The sequence below is a fragment of the Schistocerca gregaria genome, chromosome 4 (genome assembly GCF_023897955.1).
Source record: "Schistocerca gregaria isolate iqSchGreg1 chromosome 4, iqSchGreg1.2, whole genome shotgun sequence".
Lineage (NCBI taxonomy): Eukaryota > Metazoa > Arthropoda > Insecta > Orthoptera > Acrididae > Schistocerca > Schistocerca gregaria.
The window spans coordinates 26,893,343-26,918,124 of record NC_064923.1 but is presented as its reverse complement, the minus strand read 5'-3'; the positions used below and the strand labels follow the sequence as shown (position 1 = coordinate 26,918,124).

General features: G+C 46.1%; 9 non-coding genes across 9 annotated transcripts; all 9 read right to left on the bottom strand.

Annotated features, from left to right (window-relative positions):
- Positions 1 to 1,166: 1,166 nt before the first annotated feature.
- Trnat-agu (transfer RNA threonine (anticodon AGU)) lies at positions 1,167 to 1,237 on the bottom strand. The gene has a single exon. It is a non-coding gene; the product is annotated as a tRNA-Thr (tRNA).
- Positions 1,238 to 2,658: 1,421 nt separating this feature from the next.
- Positions 2,659 to 2,730, bottom strand: Trnat-agu (transfer RNA threonine (anticodon AGU)). The gene has a single exon. It is a non-coding gene; the product is annotated as a tRNA-Thr (tRNA).
- A 2,780-nt stretch (positions 2,731 to 5,510) lies between these two features.
- Positions 5,511 to 5,581, bottom strand: Trnat-agu (transfer RNA threonine (anticodon AGU)). Its single transcript has one exon. It is a non-coding gene; the product is annotated as a tRNA-Thr (tRNA).
- A 1,427-nt stretch (positions 5,582 to 7,008) lies between these two features.
- Trnat-agu (transfer RNA threonine (anticodon AGU)) lies at positions 7,009 to 7,080 on the bottom strand. Its single transcript has one exon. It is a non-coding gene; the product is annotated as a tRNA-Thr (tRNA).
- A 2,780-nt stretch (positions 7,081 to 9,860) lies between these two features.
- Trnat-agu (transfer RNA threonine (anticodon AGU)) lies at positions 9,861 to 9,932 on the bottom strand. Its single transcript has one exon. It is a non-coding gene; the product is annotated as a tRNA-Thr (tRNA).
- A 1,472-nt stretch (positions 9,933 to 11,404) lies between these two features.
- Trnat-agu (transfer RNA threonine (anticodon AGU)) lies at positions 11,405 to 11,476 on the bottom strand. Its single transcript has one exon. It is a non-coding gene; the product is annotated as a tRNA-Thr (tRNA).
- A 1,420-nt stretch (positions 11,477 to 12,896) lies between these two features.
- On the bottom strand, positions 12,897 to 12,968 carry Trnat-agu (transfer RNA threonine (anticodon AGU)). The gene has a single exon. It is a non-coding gene; the product is annotated as a tRNA-Thr (tRNA).
- Positions 12,969 to 20,719: 7,751 nt separating this feature from the next.
- Positions 20,720 to 20,791, bottom strand: Trnat-agu (transfer RNA threonine (anticodon AGU)). Its single transcript has one exon. It is a non-coding gene; the product is annotated as a tRNA-Thr (tRNA).
- A 2,964-nt stretch (positions 20,792 to 23,755) lies between these two features.
- Positions 23,756 to 23,827, bottom strand: Trnat-agu (transfer RNA threonine (anticodon AGU)). The gene has a single exon. It is a non-coding gene; the product is annotated as a tRNA-Thr (tRNA).
- Between the last annotated feature and the right edge of the window lie 955 nt (positions 23,828 to 24,782).

Genomic DNA, 24,782 nt, shown 5'->3' with positions numbered 1-24,782 from the left:
CAATTTGTGTTGGCTAGACCACTTTTCCATTTTTATTTGCCGAATATCACCGTATTTAGCAAGAACATCTTTCAATTGGTAATGTTCAACTTCAGGTGGCAAATTGAATACTCGAACCTGTTTATATTCTACATCGGCATTGGTGATTAACACGGTACTCACCGATTGGTCGCGATGATGGAATTCCGCCTTTCCTCCAGTTTTCTGCAATATCTTCTCCAGTTGTAACGGAGTGAGAAACTTGACGAAGAAACAGTAATCCGCCATATCATAGTACGCTGTGTGAACCTGGTCAGAAGTTATCCCAATTACATCGACAATCCAATCATGAATTTCCAGAGAGCTTGGTTGCACACGACGCGATGCCTTGTCAAATTCAAAACATAATGTATTCTTACGGGGAACGGATTTAGCCATAACTGTAACGATAAGCGGACGAAACCGCTAGTAAGAGAAAAAAAAAGAATAAGAGTACACAAAAACGGAAAATAACAGGAGAAAGAAACACAATCACAGTCACAAGAAACGATGTAAACACGGCTTGCGGCGCTACGACGGCACGGATGTGAAGGCACGTCCGAACGCTGTCGTGTCTCAAGCGGAAATGACCATTAGGCCACACTGTCACTGACAAACAAGTGGAACTTATATACGACTCATCTCAAAACCCTCACACCACGGAGGAGTTGTGTTTTCGTTCTACACAGACGCTGCCCCTTGCTCTTTCCCACCCATTTGATACATTCAACCTGTTACGAGACCTACCAAATATAGACTGGGAAACTAAACCACACACTTTGTGCATTCGGAAATGTAAGGCTGGGCGTCCCTCGCCGCATTTGCTACGATGGCCATTCGCTACTTCTGCAGAAGTGGCGGCGGCGACGGCGACGGCGACGGCGACGACGACGACGACGACGACGACGACGACGACGACGACGACCGCGGAAGGCTCTGAGATATGTGAGAAATACATCTCTAAAATATATTTCAGACTGCCCCGTCCCACCTTATGCTGTACCGCTTTGGCAAATGCTTTATCTGCGCCATTCGCCTTAATCACATTTGAGAGTAATTCTTAATAAAACGCCTCTCGCTAATTGTTCGTCATCCCAGATACTGTTTGCTCTAAGGCCACGACGCGCAACTGATATCCCAAATTCGTCTGCCTCCTGTGAGGTTCGAACTCACGACCCCTCGTTTACTAGACCAGTGCTCTGCCACTGAGCTAAAAGGCGCGGCCTACCGGTACTTTTGCGTACTTCGTCCTTACGGTCGTCTGGATCATCAGACTTCAGCTGACAACACTTCATATTACCGTCTAATATTTGCAGCTATGGCGACCCATTACTGCTTGGCTACACATCTGACACGTAAACGAAGTGCTCTCCAAATAACACCACTTGGATTTCAGAACATGTCTTTCACACATGTCTACAAAATCACCTTCACCTTCAAATACAGTTTCTTCGCGACTGCCAGAGACGTAGGCAAAGTTTAAAGTTGCTATTTCCTTTACATCACGTTAATCAGAAAACCGGTAATTTACATCTGCAGAGGAACAAAATTCCGCTCGAACCCACGACCCTGGGATTAAGAGCCTTATGCTCTATCGACTGAGCTAGCCGCGCTGCCTCGGTAAATACATGCCGGTTAGCACGTCACACAGTACTCGTTTCGGTTGATTGGTCCCATACAGAACCTCTCCATGTTGCCTAATGTTTTCCTAACGTCACACTCGTCACGTAGTTCACTTTCATTTCATAATCTTTTCTGAGAGGTAACAGAATTGCTTGACAACCTGCAGAGCTAGTTTCGTCAAAATTAACACACATACTTGATGTGACTCATAAGCCGAACGAGTTACTTTCAGACGTTATTTTAGATGTGCAAGTGCCAGTCAAAAACACGCGGCGACGGCAATATGCAAACCAATTCGCTAGTTAACACCGGTCTTGTTGTGCGTGTTTCAAGCTCAAGAGCATCTCCAAGCAGAAAATGGTCAACAGCAACATTCACACGGTTTCGTACTGCTCAAGTGCTACGCTAAAACGGTATGTTTCTTTTTCAGATCTGGAAAAACACGACCGTGAGAGGAATCATACACGCAATGTTCGGATACGAAGTCCGACGCCTTATCCATTAGGCCACACGGTCACTGACAAACAAGTGGAACTTATATACCACTCATCTCAAAACCCTCACACCACGGAGGAGTTGTGTTTTCGTTCTACACAGATGCTGCCCCTTGCTCTTTCCCAGCCATTTGATACATTCAACCTGCTACGAGACCTACCAAATATAGACTGGGAAACTAGACCACACACTTTGTGCATTCGGAAATGTGAGGCAGGGCGTCCCTCGCCGCATTTGCGACAATGGCCATTTTCTAATTCTGCTGAAGTGCCGGCGGCGCCTGGGGCGACGACGACGACGACGAAAGGCTCTGAGATATGTGAGAAATACATCTATAAAATATATTTCAGACTACCCCGTCCCAGCTTATGCTGTACCCCTTTGGCAAATGCTTTATCTGCGCCATTCGCCTTAATCACATCTGAGAGTAATTCTTAATAAAACGCCTCTCGCTAATTGTTCGTCATCCCATATACTGTTTGCTATAAGGCCACGACGTGCAACTGATATCCAAAATTCGTCTGCCTCCTGTGAGGATCGAACTCACGATCCCTGGTTTACTAGACCAGTGCTCTGCCACTGAGCTAAACAGGCGCGTCCTAGCGGTACTTTTGCGTACTTCGTCGTTACGGTCGTCTGGATCATGAGACTTCAGCTCACAACACTTCATATTACCGTCTAATATTTGCAGCTATGGCGACCCATTACTGCTTGGCTACACATCTGACACGTAAACGAAGTGCTCTCCAAATAACACCACTTGCATTTCAGAACATGTCTTTCACACATGTCTACAAAATCACCTTCACCTTCAAATACAGTTTGCTTGCGACTGACGGAGACGTAGGCAAAGTATAAAGTTGCTATTTCCATTACATCACGTTAATCAGAAAAACGGTAAGTTACATCTGCAGAGGAACTAAATTCCGCTCGAACCAACGACCCTGGGATTAAGAGCCTTATGCTCTACCGACTGAGCTAGCCGCGCTGCCTCGGTGAATACATGCCGGTTAGCACGTCACACAGTACTCGTTTGGGTTGATTGGTCCCATACAGAACCTCTCCATGTTGCCTAATGTTTTCCTAACGTCACACTCGTCACGTAGTTCACTTTCATTTCATAATCATTTCTGAGAGGTAACAGAATTGCATGACAACCTGCAGAGCGAGTTTCGTCAAAATTAACACTCATACTTGATGTGACTCATAAGCCGAACGAGTTACTTTCCGACGTTATTTTAGATGTGCAAGTGCCAGTCAAAAACACGCGGCGACGGCAATATGCAACCAATTCGCTAGTTAACACCGGTCTTGTTGTGCGTGTTTCAAGCTCAAGAGCATCTCCAAGCAGAAAATGGTCAACAGCAACGTTCACACGGTTTCGTACTGCTCAAGTGCTACACTAAAACGGTATGTTTCTTTTTCAGATCTGGAAAAACACGACCGTGAGAGGAATCAAACACGCAATCTTCGGATACGAAGTCCGACGCCTTATCCATTGGGCCACACGGTCACTGACAAACAAGTGGAACTTATATACGACTCATCTCAAAACGCTCACACCACTGAGGAGTTGTGTTTTCGTTCTACACAGACGCTGCCCCTTGCTCTTTCCCACCCATTTGATACATTCAACCTGCTACGAGACCTACCAAATATAGACTGGGAAACTAGACCACACACTTTGTGCATTCGGAAATGTGAGGCAGGGCGTCCCTCGCCGCATTTGCTACGATGGCCAATTGCTAATTCTGCAGAAGTGGCGGCGACGACGACGACGACGACGACGACGACGACGACGACGACGACGACCGCGGAAGGCTCTGAGATATGTGAGAAATACATCTATAAAATACGAGGGTCGGTCAAAAAGTAATGCCTCCCATTTTTTTTCTACTTAAAAAAATTAAGTTAAGTGAAAAATTTGAATTTGGCGCCATTCCTCAAACCTTCTTCTGCAATCCACTGCAGTAGTAACTTTCTGTGTCAACGGGTGGCAACACAGCAGAAGTTTGTAAGATGGCAGACATCGATGTTCGTTTGAGACAGCGTTGTGTGATTGAATTCTTGAATGCAGAAGGTGAAACGCCCATACGCATTCATGAAAGACTGAAGAAGGTGTATGGTGTTGTGACAGTGGATGTCAGCGCTGTTAGACGATGGGTTCGTCGTTGTAAGGAAGCTGAAGGGCAAACACCGTTGACTGACGAAAAGCGGAGCGGCAGGCCCGTGAGTGCAGTGACTCCACACAACATTCAGCAAGTTGATGACATCATTCGTGGTGACCGTCGGGTGACTGCAGATGAAGTGTGTCGCATTATTTCTCTTAGTAAAGGCAGTCTGATCACGATTATTAAACAATTGGGGTACTCAAAAGTTTGTGCACGGTGGGTTCCAAGAATGTTAACCGATCAGAATAAAGAGGCAAGGAAATCAATAGCCTCCCAACACTTGCAGCGCTTCCGTTTGGAGGAAGATGAGTTTCTGAAAAAAATTGTGACCGGGGACGAAACATGGGTGCATTTTTTTGAACCCGAATCAAAGAGGCCGTCAATGGAGTGGCGTCACACAAGCTCGCCGAGGAAGTAAAAATTCAAAACTGTGCGATCGGCAGGGAAAGTTATGGCAACAGTTTTCTGGGATACAAAGGGTGTGATTCTGGTTGATTTTTGGAGCAGGGATGCACAATAAATTCTGTTCAATACGTCACAACCCTCAAAAAACTTAAAGCACGTCTTCAGCGAGTTCGCCCAACAAAATCAATGGCAGATGTTCTTCTTTTGCATGACAATGCAAGACCACACACCAGTCGTCACACCTCTGACGAGATTGTCAAAATTGGATGGGAAGTTTTGCCTCATCCGCCATACAGCCCTGACCTGGCACCATCAGACTTCCATCTGTTCGGGCCACTAAAAGAAGCTCATCGTGGGATTCATTTTGAAGATGAGGAGGCCGTCAAAACATCCGTGCATCAATGGGTTAGGAAGCAAAGCTGTGATTTTTACCGTGCTGGGATACATGCCCTTGTTCAAAGATGGACCAAAACTGTGGAGATGGGCGGAGATTACATTGAAAAATGACAAAATGATCCTCAATGTTGTGGTTTTCAACCTATGTAATTGCATTTAAATTTCCTAACAATTAAACGTAGAAAAAAAATAGGAGGCATTACTTTTTGACTGACCCTCGTATATTTCAGACTGCCCCGTCCCACCTTATGCTGTACCGCTTTGGCAAATGCTTTATCTGCGCCATTCGCCTTAATCACATATGAGAGTAATTCTTAATAAAACGCCTCTCGCTAATTGTTCGTCATCCCAGATACTGTTTGCTCTAAGGCCACGACGCGCAACTGATATCCCAAATTCGTCTGCCTCCTGTGAGGTTCGAACTCACGACCCCTCGTTTACTAGACCAGTGCTCTGCCACTGAGCTAAAAGGCGCGGCCTACCGGTACTTTTGCGTACTTCGTCCTTACGGTCGTCTGGATCATCAGACTTCAGCTGACAACACTTCATATTACCGTCTAATATTTGCAGCTATGGCGACCCATTACTGCTTGGCTACACATCTGACACGTAAACGAAGTGCTCTCCAAATAACACCACTTGGATTTCAGAACATGTCTTTCACACATGTCTACAAAATCACCTTCACCTTCAAATACAGTTTCTTCGCGACTGCCAGAGACGTAGGCAAAGTTTAAAGTTGCTATTTCCTTTACATCACGTTAATCAGAAAAACGGTAATTTACATCTGCAGAGGAACAAAATTCCGCTCGAACCCACGACCCTGGGATTAAGAGCCTTATGCTCTATCGACTGAGCTAGCCGCGCTGCCTCGGTAAATACATGCCGGTTAGCACGTCACACAGTACTCGTTTCGGTTGATTGGTCCCATACAGAACCTCTCCATGTTGCCTAATGTTTTCCTAACGTCACACTCGTCACGTAGTTCACTTTCATTTCATAATCTTTTCTGAGAGGTAACAGAATTGCTTGACAACCTGCAGAGCTAGTTTCGTCAAAATTAACACACATACTTGATGTGACTCATAAGCCGAACGAGTTACTTTCAGACGTTATTTTAGATGTGCAAGTGCCAGTCAAAAACACGCGGCGACGGCAATATGCAAACCAATTCGCTAGTTAACACCGGTCTTGTTGTGCGTGTTTCAAGCTCAAGAGCATCTCCAAGCAGAAAATGGTCAACAGCAACATTCACACGGTTTCGTACTGCTCAAGTGCTACGCTAAAACGGTATGTTTCTTTTTCAGATCTGGAAAAACACGACCGTGAGAGGAATCATACACGCAATGTTCGGATACGAAGTCCGAAGCCTTATCCATTAGGCCACACGGTCACTGACAAACAAGTGGAACTTATATACGACTCATCTCAAAACCCTCACACCACGGAGGAGTTGTGTTTTCGTTCTACACAGATGCTGCCCCTTGCTCTTTCCCAGCCATTTGATACATTCAACCTGCTACGAGACCTACCAAATATAGACTGGGAAACTAGACCACACACTTTGTGCATTCGGAAATGTGAGGCAGGGCGTCCCTCGCCGCATTTGCGACAATGGCCATTTTCTAATTCTGCAGAAGTGCCGGCGGCGCCTGGGGCGACGACGACGACGACGACGACGAAAGGCTCTGAGATATGTGAGAAATACATCTATAAAATATATTTCAGACTGCCCCGTCCCAGCTTATGCTGTACCCCTTTGGCAAATGCTTTATCTGCGCCATTCGCCTTAATCACATCTGAGAGTAATTCTTAATAAAACGCCTCTCGCTAATTGTTCGTCATCCCATATACTGTTTGCTATAAGGCCACGACGTGCAACTGATATCCAAAATTCGTCTGCCTCCTGTGAGGATCGAACTCACGATCCCTGGTTTACTAGACCAGTGCTCTGCCACTGAGCTAAACAGGCGCGTCCTAGCGGTACTTTTGCGTACTTCGTCGTTACGGTCGTCTGGATCATGAGACTTCAGCTCACAACACTTCATATTACCGTCTAATATTTGCAGCTATGGCGACCCATTACTGCTTGGCTACACATCTGACACGTAAACGAAGTGCTCTCCAAATAACACCACTTGCATTTCAGAACATGTCTTTCACACATGTCTACAAAATCACCTTCACCTTCAAATACAGTTTGCTTGCGACTGACGAAGACGTAGGCAAAGTATAAAGTTGCTATTTCCATTACATCACGTTAATCAGAAAAACGGTAAGTTACATCTGCAGAGGAACTAAATTCCGCTCGAACCAACGACCCTGGGATTAAGAGCCTTATGCTCTACCGACTGAGCTAGCCGCGCTGCCTCGGTGAATACATGCCGGTTAGCACGTCACACAGTACTCGTTTGGGTTGATTGGTCCCATACAGAACCTCTCCATGTTGCCTAATGTTTTCCTAACGTCACACTCGTCACGTAGTTCACTTTCATTTCATAATCATTTCTGAGAGGTAACAGAATTGCATGACAACCTGCAGAGCGAGTTTCGTCAAAATTAACACTCATACTTGATGTGACTCATAAGCCGAACGAGTTACTTTCCGACGTTATTTTAGATGTGCAAGTGCCAGTCAAAAACACGCGGCGACGGCAATATGCAACCAATTCGCTAGTTAACACCGGTCTTGTTGTGCGTGTTTCAAGCTCAAGAGCATCTCCAAGCAGAAAATGGTCAACAGCAACGTTCACACGGTTTCGTACTGCTCAAGTGCTACACTAAAACGGTATGTTTCTTTTTCAGATCTGGAAAAACACGACCGTGAGAGGAATCAAACACGCAATCTTCGGATACGAAGTCCGACGCCTTATCCATTGGGCCACACGGTCACTGACAAACAAGTGGAACTTATATACGACTCATCTCAAAACGCTCACACCACTGAGGAGTTGTGTTTTCGTTCTACACAGACGCTGCCCCTTGCTCTTTCCCACCCATTTGATACATTCAACCTGCTACGAGACCTACCAAATATAGACTGGGAAACTAGACCACACACTTTGTGCATTCGGAAATGTGAGGCAGGGCGTCCCTCGCCGCATTTGCTACGATGGCCAATTGCTAATTCTGCAGAAGTGGCGGCGACGACGACGACGACGACGACGACGACGACGACGACGACGACGACCGCGGAAGGCTCTGAGATATGTGAGAAATACATCTATAAAATACGAGGGTCGGTCAAAAAGTAATGCCTCCCATTTTTTTTCTACTTAAAAAAATTAAGTTAAGTGAAAAATTTGAATTTGGCGCCATTCCTCAAACCTTCTTCTGCAATCCACTGCAGTAGTAACTTTCTGTGTCAACGGGTGGCAACACAGCAGAAGTTTGTAAGATGGCAGACATCGATGTTCGTTTGAGACAGCGTTGTGTGATTGAATTCTTGAATGCAGAAGGTGAAACGCCCATACGCATTCATGAAAGACTGAAGAAGGTGTATGGTGTTGTGACAGTGGATGTCAGCGCTGTTAGACGATGGGTTCGTCGTTGTAAGGAAGCTGAAGGGCAAACACCGTTGACTGACGAAAAGCGGAGCGGCAGGCCCGTGAGTGCAGTGACTCCACACAACATTCAGCAAGTTGATGACATCATTCGTGGTGACCGTCGGGTGACTGCAGATGAAGTGTGTCGCATTATTTCTCTTAGTAAAGGCAGTCTGATCACGATTATTAAACAATTGGGGTACTCAAAAGTTTGTGCACGGTGGGTTCCAAGAATGTTAACCGATCAGAATAAAGAGGCAAGGAAATCAATAGCCTCCCAACACTTGCAGCGCTTCCGTTTGGAGGAAGATGAGTTTCTGAAAAAAATTGTGACCGGGGACGAAACATGGGTGCATTTTTTTGAACCCGAATCAAAGAGGCCGTCAATGGAGTGGCGTCACACAAGCTCGCCGAGGAAGTAAAAATTCAAAACTGTGCGATCGGCAGGGAAAGTTATGGCAACAGTTTTCTGGGATACAAAGGGTGTGATTCTGGTTGATTTTTGGAGCAGGGATGCACAATAAATTCTGTTCAATACGTCACAACCCTCAAAAAACTTAAAGCACGTCTTCAGCGAGTTCGCCCAACAAAATCAATGGCAGATGTTCTTCTTTTGCATGACAATGCAAGACCACACACCAGTCGTCACACCTCTGACGAGATTGTCAAAATTGGATGGGAAGTTTTGCCTCATCCGCCATACAGCCCTGACCTGGCACCATCAGACTTCCATCTGTTCGGGCCACTAAAAGAAGCTCATCGTGGGATTCATTTTGAAGATGAGGAGGCCGTCAAAACATCCGTGCATCAATGGGTTAGGAAGCAGAGCTGTGATTTTTACCGTGCTGGGATACATGCCCTTGTTCAAAGATGGACCAAAACTGTGGAGATGGGCGGAGATTACATTGAAAAATGACAAAATGATCCTCAATGTTGTGGTTTTCAACCTATGTAATTGCATTTAAATTTCCTAACAATTAAACGTAGAAAAAAAATAGGAGGCATTACTTTTTGACTGACCCTCGTATATTTCAGACTGCCCCGTCCCACCTTATGCTGTACCGCTTTGGCAAATGCTTTATCTGCGCCATTCGCCTTAATCACATATGAGAGTAATTCTTAATAAAACGCCTCTCGCTAATTGTTCGTCATTCCAGATACTGTTTGCTGTAAGGCCACAACGCGCAACTGATATCCAAAATTCGTCTGCCTCCTGTGAGGATCGAACTCACGGCCCCTGATTTACTAGACCAGTGCTCTGCCACTGAGCTAAAGAGGCGCGGCCTAGCGGTACGTTTGCGTACCTCATCCTTACGGTCGTCTGGATCATGAGACTTCAGCTCACAACACTTCATATTACCGTCTAATATTTGCAGCTATGGCGACCCATTACTGCTTGGCTACACATCTGACACGTAAACGAAGTGCTCTCCAAATAACACCACTTGCATTTCAGAACATGTCTTTCACACATGTCTACAAAATCACCTTCACCTTCAAATACAGTTTCCTTGCGACTGACGGAGACGTAGGCAAAGTTTAAAGTTGCTATTTCCATTACATCACATTATTCAGAAAAACGGTAAATTACATCTGCAGAGGAACGAAATTCCGCTCGAACCCACGACCCTGAGATTAAGAGCCTTATGCTCTACCGACTGAGCTAGCCGCGCTGCCTCGGTGAATACATCCCGGTTAGCACGTCACACAGTACTCGTTTCGGTTGATCGGTCCCATATAGAACCTCTCCATGTTGCCTAATGTTTTCCTAACGTCACACTCGTCACGTAGTTCACTTTCATAATCATTTCTGAGAGGTAACAGAATTGCATGACAACCTGCAGAGCTAGTTTCGTCAAAATTAACACACATACTTGATGTGAATCCTAAGCCGAACGAGTTACTTTCAGACGTTATTCTAGATGTGCAAGTGCCAGTCAAAAACACGCGGCGACGGCAATATGCAACCAATTCGCTAGTTAACACCGGTCTTGTTGTGCGTGTTTCAAGCTCAAGAGCATCTCCAAGCAGAAAATGGTCAACAGCAACATTCACACGGTTTCATACTGCTCAAGTGCTACACTAAAACGGTATGTTTCTTTTTCAGATCTGGAAAAACACGACCGTGAGAGGAATCAAACACGCAATCTTCGGATACGAAGTGCGACGCCTTATCCATTAGGCCACACGGTCACTGACAAACAAGTGGAACTTATATACGACTCATCTCAAAACGCTGACACCACTGAGGAATTGTGTTTTCGTTCTACACAGACGCTGCCCCTTGCTCTTTCCCACCCATTTGATACATTCAACCTGCTACGAGACCTACCAAATATAGACTGGGAAACTAAACCACACACTTTGTGCATTCGGAAATGTAAGGCAGGGCGTCCCTCGCCGCATTTGCTACGATGGCCATTCGCTACTTCTGCAGAAGTGGCGGCGGCGACGACGACGACGACGACGACGAAGACGACGACGAAGACGACGACGACGACGACGACGACGACGACGACGACGACGACCGCGGAAGGCTCTGAGATATGTGAGAAATACATCTATAAAATATATTTCAGACTGCCCCGTCCCACCTTATGCTGTACTGCTTTGGCAAATGCTTTATCTGCGCCATTCGCCTTAATCACATTTGAGAGTAATTCTTAATAAAACGCCTCTCGCTAATTGTTCGTCATCCCAGATACTGATTGCTCTAAGGCCACGACGCGCAACTGATATCCCAAATTCGTCTGCCTCCTGTGAGGTTCGAACTCACGACCCCTCGTTTACTAGACCAGTGCTCTGCCACTGAGCTAAAAAGACGCGGCCTACCGGTACTTTTGCGTACTTCGTCCTTACGGTCGTCTGGATCATCAGACTTCAGCTGACAACACTTGATATTACCGTCTAATATTTGCAGCTATGGCGACCCATTACTGCTTGGCTACACATCTGACACGTAAACGAAGTGCTCTCCAAATAACACCACTTGCATTTCAGAACATGTCTTTCACACATGTCTACAAAATCACCTTCACCTTCAAATACAGTTTCTTCGCGACTGACAGAGACGTAGGCAAAGTTTAAAGTTGCTATTTCCTTTACATCACGTTAATCAGAAAAACGGTAATTTACATCTGCAGAGGAACAAAAATCCGCTCGAACCTACGACCCTGGGATTAAGAGCCTTATGCTCTATCGACTGAGCTAGCCGCGCTGCCTCGGTAAATACATGCCGGTTAGCACGTCACACAGTACTCGTTTGGGTTGATTGGTCCCATACAGAACCTCTCCATGTTGCCTAATGTTTTCCTAACGTCACACTCGTCACGTAGTTCACTTTTATTTCATAATCATTTCTGAGAGGTAACAGAATTGCATGACAACCTGCAGAGCTAGTTTCGTCAAAATTAACACACATACTTGATGTGACTCATAAGCCGAACGAGTTACTTTCAGGCGTTATTTTAGATGTGCAAGTGCCAGTCAAAAACACGCGGCGACGGCAATATGCAAACCAATTCGCTTGTTAACACCGGTCTTGTTGTGCGTGTTTCAAGCTCAAGAGCATCTCCAAGCAGAAAATGGTCAACAGCAACATTCACACGGTTTCGTACTGCTCAAGTGCTACGCTAAAACGGTATGTTTCTTTTTCAGATCTGGAAAAACACGACCGTGAGAGGAATCAAACACGCAATGTTCGGATACGAAATCCGACGCCTTATCCATTAGGCCACACGGTCACTGACAAACAAGTGGAACTTATATACGACTCATCTCAAAACCCTCACACCACGGAGGAGTTGTGTTTTCGTTCTACACAGATGCTGCCACTTGCTCTTTCCCAGCCATTTGATACATTCAACCTGCTACGAGACCTACCAAATATAGACTGGGAAACTAGACCACACACTTCGTGCATTCGGAAATGTGAGGCAGGGCGTCCCTCGCCGCATTTGCGACAATGGCCATTTTCTAATTCTGCAGAAGTGCCGGTGGAGCCTGGGGCGACGACGACGACGACGAAAGGCTCTGATATATGTGAGAAATACATCTATAAAATATATTTCAGACTGCCCCGTCCCAGCTTATGCTGTACCCCTTTGGCAAATGCTTTATCTGCGCCATTCGCCTTAATCACATCTGAGAGTAATTGTAATAAAACGCCTCTCGCTAATTGTTCGTCATCCCAGATACTGTTTGCTATAAGGCCACGACGTGCAACTGATATCCAAAATTCGTCTGCCTCCTGTGAGGATCGAACTCACGATCCCTGGTTTACTAGACCAGTGCTCTGCCACTGAGCTAAACAGGCGCGTCCTAGCGGTACTTTTGCGTACTTCGTCGTTACGGTCGTCTGGATCATGAGACTTCAGCTCACAACACTTCATATTACCGTCTAATATTTGCAGCTATGGCGACCCATTACTGCTTGGCTACACATCTGACACGTAAACGAAGTGCTCTCCAAATAACACCACTTGCATTTCAGAACATGTCTTTCACACATGTCTACAAAATCACCTTCACCTTCAAATACAGTTTGCTTGCGACTGACGGAGACGTAGGCAAAGTATAAAGTTGCTATTTCCATTACATCACGTTAATCAGAAAAACGGTAAGTTACATCTGCAGAGGAACTAAATTCCGCTCGAACCAACGACCCTGGGATTAAGAGCCTTATGCTCTACCGACTGAGCTAGCCGCGCTGCCTCGGTGAATACATGCCGGTTAGCACGTCACACAGTACTCGTTTGGGTTGATTGGTCCCATACAGAACCTCTCCATGTTGCCTAATGTTTTCCTAACGTCACACTCGTCACGTAGTTCACTTTCATTTCATAATCATTTTGAGAGGTAACAGAATTGCATGACAACCTGCAGAGCTAGTTTTGTCAAAATTAACACTCATACTTGATGTGACTCCTAAGCCGAACGAGTTACTTTCAGACGTTATTTTAGATGTGCAAGTGCCAGTCAAAAACACGCGGCGACGGCAATATGCAACCAATTCGCTAGTTAACACCGGTCTTGTTGTGCGTGTTTCAAGCTGAAGAGCATCTCCAAGCAGAAAATGGTCAACAGCAACATTCACACGGTTTCGTACTGCTCAAGTGCTACACTAAAACGGTATGTTTCTTTTTCAGATCTGGAAAAACACGACCGTGAGAGGAATCAAACACGCAATCTTCGGATACGAAGTCTGACGCCTTATCCATTTTTTTTATCTCCTCCTGCACCCAAAGCAGGAATCATACCCCCTTTTTTTTGTTTACCATCTTTTTCTTGTTGTTTCATTTTATTTTTCCTTTCTTTTTTTTGTATTACTTGATATGCCATTGTTTAAAATTTAGGGGTGACACTCAGATTCAGGCCTGAGGAAACAAAGCGGGCAGGGGTCGAAACCCGAGGCCTGGCCACGATGACTCCACCGTCCTGTTTCCGAATGGCACCAGTACTACGGCGTCGTACTTTCCTCTACTGTCTCGGTTCTTGGTCTCACGTTTGTTTTTCTTGTTCGTCCTAAATATCCACGAAAACTTCAGTCCAGGTTTAGAAAAGTAGTTTACAGAAAGGTGGCAAATCCAGAAACAGTTTATAGGAAATCGGCTAACACAGGCGACCTTAGCCAACACCCTCCCTTTCAAATGTCAGGCTAAGCATATTTGCAAAATCCTCACGGAGTCCTGGCATGCGCAATCGGTTCCAGTAAGCAGTAAGAATGTACTGTCGAAACGTTAGGTGTTCATCCTCTTCATGACAACTAATAACAAAATGTACGAAGTGTCCAAGCAACCACATAACGGTATTGGGCTTCGTTCGCGGATAAAAGGAAGAATCGGGCCGTACGATGATGTCAATGGTATAAGCGGTTTCGGCAGTCCTAGTGACAAAAGCCAGTTGTTTCCTGAGCCTAATCCAATTAGCAAGGTGCCCACTGCAGGTGAATCGATGCTCAAGTGTGTCCAGGAGACCACACCGAGTGCAGTTGTCCGTGTCAGAAAGACCAATACGGTGCAGTCGTACGTTGGTGGGGACCAAACCATTAACTACCCTACACCACGTGGACGCCACAGCCATAGTGTGGATCGGCAGACTAACATTCTTCCAGACGTTCTTCCAGGACACTGATGGAGACGCCAGTTCGATTGGATTGGGACCGGCCAGCCCCTCCCAACGGGCAATCAAGCTCTTGATCGTTGGCACCGGTCGTCGCAAGAAGACGTCACCGAGGTAACTAACCGCAATAAAAAATTCCCGGACGTGTTTCAACTTAAAATTGAGGCGACCGACGTCGACAGGTGGAGCAAGGCTCTTCGGACGCACAACAGTAAAAAGTCTGGATGTAATTGAAGTCACTTCTTGCGTAACAATTAGAGTCGTACGGCGGACGTACAAGGCAGATGCCTTGCGAGTAATGTCAGTGAGGCCCAAGCCTCCGGAGATACGCGGTTTCGTCATAACCTCGTAACGCAACTTGAATAGATGACCCTTCCATATAAACCTGCTAGACAATTGGCGCAACCGTTTCGCCACCATAATGGGAAGGGGGAACAGCTGAGCAACATAATAGGCTTTACATAACACGTATGTGTCTAAAATTCTGATTTTTTGCAAAATGGTAGCAGAGCGCTGCTCATGGACCATCAGAGCCCCCTGTATCTTCTCGGTGACAGATTTCCAATTAAGAGCTGCCATTTTTATAGGACACCGATCAATGGTAATCCCCAATGACGTATGGCGATCGACAAAAGTGGCCCAAGGAACATCAGCATCGCGAAACCCTCGAATATCAAGGAACTTACACTTACCCTGATTAAGACGCGCTCCAGAGACACAACAGTATGCATCGACTGCCCCTTTCAACAATGTGATATCATCACGTTGACGGAGGAGAACAACGACATCGTCCGCGTACGCCTTAACAGTGAGCTTCCCACCAGAGAGGGTCATACCCTGAAGCTTGAAAGCAAGAGTCCGAAGCAGCGGTTCCAGGGACAATATGAATAGCGACATAGAGAGCGGACTACCCTGAGGTAACCCTCGGCGGATAGCAAAGGGCGGCGTCAGCTGCCCATTGACTGACACCCGAGCAGTTATTCCCCTATACAAATTACCAAGAACACCACGTGATGAAGCGTTAAAACCTATTGTATCTAAAACATGATCTAAAAACAGATGACTGACGTGATCAAAAGCCTTATAAAAATCGAGGAAAGCAAAGGCACAATGAACGTTTGTAACCGCCGCAACCGAGACAACATCCCGATATTCGGCTACTGGGGTCAGAATAGATCTACCAGGAAAACAACATTGATGTGCATCAATCACACCCCGAAGCAGTGAAGACAATGGACTATTGAGTGCTCTAGCAGCTGTCTTGTAATCAAAGTTCAGCAATGTGAGCGGACGAAGATTGGCAGTAGATAAACGACCAGTGGACTTCGGAATTAAAACAATTTTACCTACTTTAAAATCGGCTGGCACATCCATCCCCCTGACAATCTCATTTAAAATCTGCGTAAAAGTGCCACCCAAAAGAGGCCAAAAACGGAGATAAAATTCTTTAGGCAGGCCGTCTGGACCCGGCGATTTACCGGACGGAGAGTGAGCAATAAAATCAAAAACATCATCTTCCTGCAACTCCCGGAGAAAGTCGCCGTTCGCGTCAGGCGTGACCGTCGCAGGAAGATCCTCAAGGACATCATCAGAAAGTGACGCACCAGAATCATCGGCAGAATAGAGACTAGCGTAATACTGAATAAGAGCACGAGTCATATCCTCCTGTGCAATAAGCTGTCGTCCATCATCCACCATAAGAGAAGAGATGAAGGAGCGACGACGTCGAGTCTGATGCCGCAGCAGGTGGTACAAAGAAGTCAGTTCACCTTCAACAAGAGAGTGAGGTTTCGACTTTACTCGCAGACCATCCAACTGTCGTCGTTTGAGGGTCAAGAGCTTGGCTTTAATACGACGAACATCATGGATCCGCAGAGGAGAAGGACCCACCGCGTCATACAGTTCACGCAGGACAGAGTAGTAAAATTCATACGTGTTCTTAAAATCACGCGCCCTTGCGGCACAGTAAAAAATCAAAGTCTGACGAATCTATGGCTTGGCAAACGCAGTCCACCAAACGAGCAAGGAGGGGTAACGCGGGACAGAGCGAAGACATCGCTCCCACACGGCACTTACAACTTCATCAATGGCACTGTCGGCAAGGTGGGAAACATTTAACATCCACTGGGAACGATAAAGTTTTGCTGGTTGGTGAGTAAGATTTACAGTTGCAGTAAAAGCACAATGGTCAGAAAAACTAGTAGGAATAACATCGACAGAAAGAATGTTATCACATAAAAAATCAGAGAAGTAGAATCTGTCGAGTCTACTGCATGAGGACGCGGTAAAATACGTAAATTTCACCAGGGTTGGATATTTGTGTTCCCAAACATCACGCAGGTGCATCGTACGAACCAAGTCATGTAAATCTCGGCAATAATTAAAATTGGGAGACTGGTCATCAGGGCGTAAAACACAATTAAAATCGCCTCCAAGCAGGAGACTCCGCGGACTCTTGCGCAAAAGATAAATAAGCTCTTCCTTATAAAAGCGCGATCGAGCCACAGTGCGACCCGAACCAGAGGGGGCATACAAAACAACTAGGTGGAGATCAAAAAGACGACAACCAATCCCACGGCCAGAGTCAACGAATTCAATGTTAGTAATAGGAATACCTTCTCGAAAGAAAAGAGCAGTTCCTGTTGAATTCTCCGGTGCGACATTAAAAACAGTTTGAAATCCAGGTAGAGAGAGATCAGAAAACAATACTTCCTGCAAAAATACTACGTCCGCACAGGAGTCGTAAAGAAACTGCCGCAAAGAGGCAATGCGAACGTCGGACTCAATACGGTTAACATTTAAGGTAAGAAAGGTGTATGCTTGAACCTTGGAGAGAAAAGCGAGGGAAGAAATCACCTACACCGACGCATCAACATCAGAGTCCATAGCAGGGGAGACGGAGGCATCCGAGGGAGGGGGACTGCTACCCCCTTCCGCGGATCCCTTACGTTTCGGTTTTTTACGAACAGCATTGACGTTCGGCTGAACGCGCAACTTGCGTCGGCTGACGGGCAAGGAAGCGGCAGCCGCCGATGACGTAGGAGGGTCAAGTTCTGCATCTGACAACACCCGCGCCGGTCCACAGTCAGGGTCCGGGGTCGCGGGGGAAACATCCGACGAAACGGACTGATCTACACCAGTATTAGCTTCCGGCAAACATGGACTACACGGAGGCGAAACGTGAGCAGGAAGCTCAGAAACTGCTAAGTTGGAAGGAAGCGGAGCAGGCCCGCTGGCAGAGGTGTGGGGCAGCGAAGCAGGAAGTTGTTGCGACTCAACTTGTTGTGACAACGAAGTCGGTTCGGAAGGCGGCGCCAACAGGCCCGACCGACGAGCCGACTCGAGAGAAGCCGTGTCGGAAGCCGGAAGGGCGTCAGCAGCCGCTACCGGAACAGCTACTTCTGGGGAACAGGGAGCATCTACACTACTCTGTGGCTCGGAGGATGTCGGTCTCTCGGATTGGGGCATCTCGGGGAGATCCTCATCCGTACTATTTCCATCTTGTGCGAGACGCCGTTTATTATTCAAAAGCGACACACCCACCTGAGGAACCGACGGAACAACATCAGATTTGGCACGTAAAGAGGAAATTCTGTGTCAGGGGCGTGCACAACCTGCGGCTGGGCGCTACTACCACTGGACTGTTCGACACCAAGAGCAGAACCACCTGCAACGAGGTCAGCCACCGTTAACTTGCGACGCTGTTCGAGAGAATTTTTTAACACAAAAACCCTCCGCGGACAGTTGGTACGCACGTGGCCACTCTCATTACACAAGAAACAGGTGCCAACCTGACCACTATATGTTACATGGACACGATATCCACCGATCTGCAGGTGCGAGGGAATATTCTGCTTCACGTGCATTTCGACGGAACGAATGCCACTATAACACTGCAATCGATGTTGGCCGGACCAGCGTTCAAGGCGAATACTCTTAACATCACCATACTTGAGTAAATCTTCCTTAAGATACACATTATCCACCTCCGGCGGAAGGTTGTAAACACGAACACTGGTGTACGTAATGATAGCATTTGAAAGCAGTACGGTACTGACAGAATCATCCCGATGCCGAAAGAGAACCTGATGACCAAATTTGGAAATAATTTTATCAACCTGAAGGGGGTCCATAAATTTAACAAAGAAAACATAGAGTTCTGTATCAAAATATGCAGTGTGCACCTGATCCGAATTAATACCAAAGGTATCTACTAACCAATCATGAATCTCAAGAGAACTAGGTTGCACATGGCGGGTGGACTTGTCGAAAGCAAAACTAACTGTAGCCTGACGAGGAATAACCTGAGACGACATTTTCAAAAACTACGCGGTCTAAACCGCTACACAAAAAACACTGAAATACACACAGAAAGTAACACAAGGAACGAAACAACGACGGAGAAAAACTTACAGAAGGTACAACACTACACGTAAACAAACGATATCCCACTATACGTAACGCTACGGCGGAGCGGAAGACTAGGCACGTCCACATTGCACGGTGCCTGAAGCGGAACTGTAACTGAGCTAAAGAGGCGCGGCCTAGCGGTACTTTTGTGTACTTCGTCGTTACGGTCGTCTGGATCATGAGACTTCAGCTGACAACACTTCATATTACCGTCTAATATTTGCAGCTATGGCGACCCATTACTGCTTGGCTACACATCTGACACGTAAACAAAGTGCTCTCCAAATAACACCACTTGCATTTCAGAACATGTCTTTCACACATGTCTACAAAATCACCTTCACCTTCAAATACAGTTTCCTTGCGACTGACGGAGACGTAGGCAAAGTTTAAAGTTGCTATTTCCATTACATCACGTTAATCAGAAAAACGGTAATTTACATCTGCAGAGGAACAAAATTCCAATCGAACCCACGACCCTGGGATTAAGAGCCTTATGCTCTATAGACTGAGCTAGCCGCGCTGACTCGGTGAATACATGCCGGTTAGCACGTCACACAGTACTCGTTTTGGTTGATTGGTCCCATACAGAACCTCTCCATGTTGCCTAATGTTTTCCTAACGTCACACTCGTCACGTAGTTCACTTTCATTTCATAATCATTTCTGAGACGTAACAGAATTGCATGACAACCACCAGAGCTAGTTTTGTCAAAATTAACACACATACTTGATGTGACTCATAAGCCGAACGAGTTACTTTCCGACGTTATTTTAGATGTGCAAGTGCCAGTCAAAAACACGCGGCGACGGCAATATGCAAACCAATTCGCTAGGTAACACCGGTCATGTTGTGCGTGTTTCAAGCTCAAGAGCATCTCCAAGCAGAAAATGGTCAACAGCAACATTCACACGGTTTCGTACTGCTCAAGTGCTACACTAAAACGGTATGTTTCTTTTTCATATCTGGAAAAACACGACCGTGAGAGGAATCAAACACGCAATTTTCGGATACGAAGTCCGAAGCCTTATCCATTAGGCCACACGGTCACTGACATACAAGTGGAACTTATATTCGACTCATCTCAAAACCCTCACACCACTGAGGAGTTGTGTTTTCGTTCTACACAGACGCTGCCCCATGCTCTTTCCCACCCATTTGATACATTCAACCTGCTACGAGACCTACCAAATATAGACTGGGAAACTAAAACACACTTAGTGCATTCGGAAACGTAAGGCAGGGCGTCCCTCGCCGCATTTGCTACGATGGCCATTTGCTACTTCTGCAGAAGTGGCGGCGGCGACGACGACGACGACAGGCTCTGAGATATGTGAGAAATACATCTATAAAATATATTTCAGGCTGCCCTGTCCCACCTTATGCTGTACCGCTTTGGCAAATGCTCTATCTGCGCCATTCGCCTTAATCACATCTGAGCGTAATTCTTAATAAAACGCCTCTCGCTAATTGTTCGTCATCCCAGATACTGTTTGCTATAAGGCCACGACGCGCAACTGATATCCAAAATTCGTCTGTCTCCTGTGAGGATCGAACTCACGAACCCTGGTTTACTAGACCAGTGCTCTGCCACTGAGCTAAAGAGGCGCGGCCTATCGGTACTTTTGCGTACTTCATCCTTACGGTCGTCTGGATCATCAGATCCCAGCTGACAACACTTCATACTACCGTCTAATATTTGCAGCTATTGCGACCCATTACTGCTTGGCTACACATCTGACACGTAAACGAAGTGCTCTCCAAATAACACCACTTGAGTTCAGAACATGTCTTTCACACATGTCTACAAAATCACCTTCACCTTCAAATACAGTTTCCTTGCGACTGACGGAGACGTAGGCAAAGTTTAAAGTTGCTATTTCCATTACATCACGTTAATCAGAAAAACGGTAAGTTACATCTGCAGAGGAACAAAATTCCGTTCCTCCCCGCATGGGGCTCGAACCCACGACCCTGGGATTGAGAGCCTTATGCTCTATCGACTGAGCTAGCCGCGCTGCCTCGGTGAATATATGAAGGTTAGCACGTCAGACAGTACTCGTTTGGGTTGATTGGTCCCATACAGAACCTCTCCATGTTGCCTAATGTTTTCCTAACGTCACACTCGTCACGTAGTTCACTTTTATTTCATAATCATTTCTGAGAGGTAACAGAATTGCATGACAACCACCAGAGCTAGTTTCGTCAAAATTAACACACATACTTGATGTGACTCATAAGCCGAACGAGTTACTTTCCGACGTTATTTTAGATGTGCAAGTGCCAGTCAAAAACACGCGGCGACGGCAATATGCAAACCAATTCGCTAGTTAACACCGGTCTTGTTGTGCGTGTTTCAAGCTCAAGAGCATCTCCAAGCAGAAAATGGTCAACAGCAACATTCACACGGTTTCGTACTGCTCAAGTGCTACACTAAAACGGTATGTTTCTTATTCAGATCTGGAAAAACACGACCGTGAGAGGAATCAAACACGCAATCTTCGGATACGAAGTCCGACGCCTTATCCATTAGGCCACACGGTCACTGACAAACAAGTGGAACTTATATACGACTCATCTCAAAACGCTCTCACCACTGAGGAGTTGTGTTTTCGGTCTACACAGACGCTGCCCCTTGCTCTTTCCCACCCATTTGATACATTCAACCTGCTACGAGACCTACCAAATATAGACTGGGAAACTAAACCACACACTTTGGCATTCGGAAACGTAAGGCAGGGCGTCCCTCGCCGCATTTGCTACGATGGCCATTTGCTACTTCTGCAGAAGTGGCGACGACGACGACGACGACGACGACGACGACGAAAGGCTCTGAGATATGTTAGAAATACATCTATAAAATATATTTCAGACTGCCCCGTCCCACCTTATGCTGTACAGCTTTGGCTAATGCCTTATCTGCGCCATTCGCCTTAATCACATCTGAGAGTAATTATTAATAAAACGCCTCTCGCTAATTGTTCGTCATCCCAGATACTGTTTGCTATAAGTCCACGAAGAGCAACTGATATCCAAAATTCGTCTGCCTTCTGAGAGGATCGAAATCACGACCCCTGGTTTACTAGACCAGTGCTCTGCCACTGAGCTAAAGAGGCGCGGCCTATCGGTACTTTTGCGTACTTCATCCTTACGGTTGTCTGGATCATCAGACTTCAGCTGACAACACTTCATATTACCGTCTAATATTTGCAGCTATGGCGACCCATTACTGCTTGGCTACACATCAGACACGTAAACGAAGTGCTCTCCAAATAACACCACATGCATTTCAGAACATGTCTTTCACACATGTCTACAAAATCACCTTCACCTTCAAATACTGTTTCCTTGCGACTGACGGAGACGTAGGCAAAGTTTAAAGTTTCTATTTCCATTACATCACGTTAATCAGAAAAACGGTAAGTTACATGTGCAGAGGAACAAAATTCCGTTCTTCCCCGTGTGGGGCTCGAACCCACGATCCTTGAATTAAGAGCCTTATGCTCTACCGACTGAGCTAGCCGCGCTGCCTCGGTGAATATATGCCGGTTAGCACGTCACACAGTACTCGTTTGGGTTGATTGGTCCCATACAGAACCTCTCCATGTTGCCTAATGTCTTCCTAACGTCACACTCGTCACGTAGTTCACTTTTATTTCATAATCATTTCTGAGAGGTAACAGAATTGCATGACAACCTGCAGAGCTATTTTCGTCAAAATTAACACACATACTTGATGTGACTCATAAGCCGAACGAGTTACTTTCCGACGTTATTTTAGATGTGCAAGTGCCAGTCAAAAACACGCGGCGACGGCAATATGCAAACCAATTCGCTAGTTAATACCGGTCTTGTTGTGCGTGTTTCAAGCTCAAGAGCATCTCCAAGAAGAAAATGGTCAACAGCAACATTCACACGGTTTCGTACTGCTCAAGTGCTACACTAAAACGGTATGTTTCTTTCTCAGATCTGGAAAAACACGACCGTGATAGAAATCAAACACGCAATCTTCGGATACGCAGTCCGACGCCTTATCCATTAGGCCACACGGTCACTGACAAACAAGTGGAACTTATATGCGACTCATCTCAAAACGCTCACACCACTGAAGTGTTGTGTTTTTGTTCTACACAGACGCTGCCCCTTTCTCTTTCCCACCCATTTGATACATTCAACCTGCTACGAGACCTACCAAATATAGACTGGGAAACTAGACCACACACTTTGTGCATTCGGAAATGTAAGGCAGGGCGTCCCTCGCCGCATTTGCTACGATTACCATTAGCTACTTCTGCAGAAGTGGCGGCGGCGGCGGTGGCGGCGACGGCGACGACGACGACGACGAAGACCGCGAAAGGCTCTGTGATATGTGAGAAATACATCTATAAAATATATTTCAGACTGCCCCGTCCTACCTTATGCTGTACCGCTTTGGCAAATGCTTTATCTGCGCCATTCGCCTTAATCACATCTGAGAGTAATTCTTAATAAAACGCCTCTCGCTAATTGTTCGTCATCCCAGATACTGTTTGCTATAAGGCCACGACGCGCAACTGATGTCCAAAATTCGTGTGCCTCCTGTGAGGATCGAACTCACGACCCCTGGTTTACTAGACCAGTGCTCTGCCACTGAGCTAAAGAGGCGCGGCCTAGTGCTAATTTTGCGTACTTCGTCCTTACGGTCGTCTGGATCATCAGACCTCAGCTGACAACGCTTCATATTACCGTCTAATATTTGCAGCTATGGCGACCCATTACTGCTTGGCTACACATCAGACACGTAAACGAAGTGCTCTCCAAATAACACCACTTGCATTTCAGAACATGTCTTTCACACATGTCTACAAAATCACCTTCACCTTCAAATACTGTTTCCTTGCGACTGACGGAGACGTAGGCAAAGTTTAAAGTTTCTATTTCCATTACATCACGTTAATCAGAAAAATGGTAAGTTACATCTGCAGAGGAACAAAATTCCGATCTTCTCCGCGTGGGGCTCGAACCCACGACCCTGGGATAAAGAGTCTTATGCTCTACCGACTGAGCTGGCCGCGCTGCCTCGCTGAGTATATGCCGGTTAGCACGTCACACAGTACTCGTTTGGGTTGATTGGTCCCATACAGATCCTCTCCATGTTGCCAAATGTTTTCCTAACGTCACACGCGTCATGTAGTTCACTTTTATTTCATAATCATTTCTGAGAGGTAACAGAATTGCATGACAACCTGCAGAGCTAGTTTCGTCAAAATTAACACACATACTTGATGTGACTCATAAGCCGAACGAGTAACTTTCCGACGTTATTTTAGATGTGCAAATGCCAGTCAAAAACACGCGGCGACGGCAATATGCAAACCAATTCGCTAGTTAACACCGGTCTTGTTGTGCGTCTTTCAAGCTCAAGAGCATCTCCAAGCAGAAAATGGTCAACAGCAACATTCACACGGTTTCGTACTGCTCAAGTGCTACACTAAAACGGTATGTTTCTTTTTCAGATCTGGAAAAACACGACCGTGAGAGGAATCAAACACGCAATCTTCTGATACGAAGTCCGACGCCTTATCCATTAGGCCACACGGTCACTAACAAACAAGTGGAA